A 3,522-nucleotide genomic window follows, 5' to 3' on the forward strand; every position below is an offset into this window, starting at 1 on the left:
ATGAGTCAACTCTTCACATGAGGTGGCCAAAGTACTAGAGTTTCAGCTTTAGCATCATTCCTTCCAAAGAAATCCCATGCCCCCAATCCCTCCCAGCATCAGAGTCTTTTCCAATGAGTCAACTCTTCACATGAGGTGGCCAAAGTACTGGAGTTTCAGCTTTAGCATCAGTCCTTCCAAAGAAATCCCAGGGCGGATCTCCTTCAGAATGGACTGGTTGGATCTCCTTGCAGTCCAAGGGACTCTCCAGAGTCTTCTCCAACACCACAGTTCAAAAGCATCAATTCTTCGGTGGGATCAATCATTAGCAGCAATGTATTTCCTAATATAGTATTTGAGACACTTGAGTGTTATATCTAACAATTTTTATTCTACAACAAGAGAGCACTAAACGTTATCCCAGAGGTCTAAGAGAATATAAATTCCAACATACAAAGTGAAACACTTAGAGTTTTTATTATTTTGTTTTTTTAATGACAAGAGTCAGCATCAACCAATGGCTATAACTAGCTATTCAATACCACATATATCTAAATTTCTAAATGAACATAAATTCTAAATATTCAATCTCCAGGCACAATACTTTTCAATCAATTGTCCCATGATAGTACCTCTATATGGATTTAATACATTGGCCAGGACTTAATGACATGAATAATCACACAAGCTATTGTTTATAGACATATGAATTATTACAGCCTCTCCATTTTGTGACTTGTAGATTCTCAGTTTTCAAAGGTTTGGTTGAACATTTCTAGATAAACTGAGTTCATGTCTAATGTTAGTACTCAGATTATGAAACGGTTTGTAGATTAACATAATTCTGGTGGCAACACTTGATTTTAAAGTATGCCTCAAATATGTTTCCAGACATTTTAGGATAAAGTAATAGCTTAAAACTTTATTATTTTGTTTTTTTCAGTTCAGTTCAGTCTCTCAGTCATGTCTGACTCTTTGTGAACCCATGGACTGCAGCACACCAGGCCTCCCTGTCCATCACCAACTCCCAGAGTTTATTCGAACTCATGTCCATTGAGTCGGTGATGCCATCGAACCATCTCATCCTCATCCCGTTTTCCTCCTGCCTTCAATTTTTCCCAGCATCAGGGTCTTTTCAAATGAGTCATTTAAATTCAATAAGTCAAATTGAAGGTAGTTAAATATAAAATAGAATCATAAAGTATTCATAACAACTTTCAGAATTTCCTTTTGTTGATAACATTGGTCCAACCTATCTGTTCATAAATTTCTTATCATCCAGTTTTGTTGTTCTTAACTTTTTACTTTTAAAAACTGTTTTGTAAATATGGAGGAAAATTGGATCCCTCTTATAAGAAAAAAAGAATATACACACAATTTGGGAGATTTCTTGGCTTCCATAAAAATCAGCTCTGTACCCATGCCCTTCTGGCAGATTATATGTAGGTCTGCTTAGACATCAATTGAGCTTCAAAATGAACATGAAGAGATTTACATATTACATTTTTCTATTTACTTGTTCCCTCCAATTTACATAAAAGCTTTTTTTTTGTCTCAGATTTTCAAAATGGATCAATACAAATAAAGAACTCTTTCATATAGTATGATTTATATATTTTTAAATGCAACACCTAAAGAAAAATTTCAAATCTCACAATGCTTTTAAGAGCAATAAAGTGACTGCCAGAATGGATAAAGAAGATACCCAGACTTTTCAAAATATAAAATGAATTCCTCTCCATTCCATAGGTTCTAGAGAGATAGAATAACCTTATTAGTTAATAAAGAGCAGATGACTCATGCTTATCTGTAACTTCAGCTAATTTCAAAGCAGGTTTTAAAGCATGTGTCTTTAAAAGCATTTATCTTTATGTATAACCTGAAGATACCAAATAGAGAAGGCATCACTGATTTCACTCACACATCAGAACCAGTCCAGACAATCCTAGGGTCTATACCCAGGATCTGATGGGCTCTCACTACCAATATTGCTACCCCTGTGGCCTGAATCTGAGGCTGTCTTCTCCCACCTGTTACAACAGCTGCACACCTGGCCTCCCTGCTTCAACCATTCCCCCTATATTCCATTCTCCACAGTCCTTTTAAAACATCAGATCAGATCAGGTGCTCAGTCGTGTCCGACTCTTTGCGACCCCATGAACTGCAGCACACCAGGCCGCCCTGCCCATCACCAACTCCCAGAGTTCACTGAGACTCACGTCCATAGAGTCACTGATGCAATCCAGCCATCTCATCCTCTTTCGTCCCCTTCTTCTCCTGCCCCCAATCCCTCCCAGCATCAGAGTCTTTTCCAATGAGTCAACTCTTCACATGAGGTGGCCAAAGTACTGGAGTTTCAGCTTTAGCATCAGTCCTTCCAAAGAAATCCCAGGGCTGATCTCCTTCAGAATGGACTGGTTGGATCTCTTTCCAGTCCAAGAGACTCTCAAGAGTCTTCTCCAACACCACACTTCAAAAGCATCAATTCTTTGGCGCTCAGCTTTCTTCACAGTCCAACTCTCACATCCATACCTGACCACAGGAAAAACCATAGCCTTGACTAGACAGACCTTTGTTGGCAAAGTAATGTCTCTGCTTTTCAATATGCTATCTAGGTTGGTCATAACTTTCCTTCCAAGGAGTAAGCATCTTTTAATTTCATGGCTGGAATCACCATCTGCAGAGATTTTGGAGCCCAAAAAATAAAGTCTGACACTGTTTCCACTGTTTCCCCATCTATTTCCCATGAAGTGATGGGACCGGATGCCATGATCTTCGTTTTCTGAATGTTGAGCTTTAAGCCAACTTTTTCACTCTCCACTTTCACTTTCATCAAGAGGCTTTTTAGCTCCTCTTCACTTTCTGCCATAAGGGTGGTGTCATCTGTATATCTAAGGTTATTGATATTTCTCCTGGCAATCTTGACTCCAGCTTGTGTTTCTTCCAGTCCAGTGTTTCTCATGATGTTCTCTGCATATAAGTTGAATAAACAGGGTGACAATATACAGCCTTGACGTACTCCTTTTCCTATTTGGAACCAGTCTGAAGGAAATCTATGTCCAGTTCTAACTGTTGCTTCCTGACCTGCATATAGGTTTCTCAAGAGGCAGATCAGGTGGTCTGGTAGTCCCATCTCTTTCAGAATTTTCCACAGTTTATTGTGACCCACACAGTCAAAGGCTTTGGCATAGTCAATAAAGCAGAAATTGATGTTTTTCTGGAACTCTCTTGCTTTTTCCGTGATCCAGCAGATGTTCACAATTTGATCTCTGGTTCCTCTGCCTTTTCTAAAACCAGCTTGAACATCAGGAAGTTCACGGTTCACATATTGCTGAAGCCTGGCTTAAAGAATTTTGAGCATTACTTTACTAGCGTGTGAGATGAGTGCAATTGTGCGGTAGTTTGAGCATTCTTTGGCATTGCCTTTCTTTGGGATTGGGATGAAAACTGACCTTTTCCAGTCCTGTGGCCACTGCTGAGTTTTCCAAATTTGCTGGCATATTGAGTGCAGCACTTTCACAGCATCATCTTTCAGGATTTGGA

The sequence above is a fragment of the Bison bison genome, unplaced genomic scaffold, assembly GCF_000754665.1.
Source record: "Bison bison bison isolate TAMUID 2011002044 unplaced genomic scaffold, Bison_UMD1.0 scf7180017864134, whole genome shotgun sequence".
Classification (NCBI taxonomy): domain Eukaryota; kingdom Metazoa; phylum Chordata; class Mammalia; order Artiodactyla; family Bovidae; genus Bison; species Bison bison.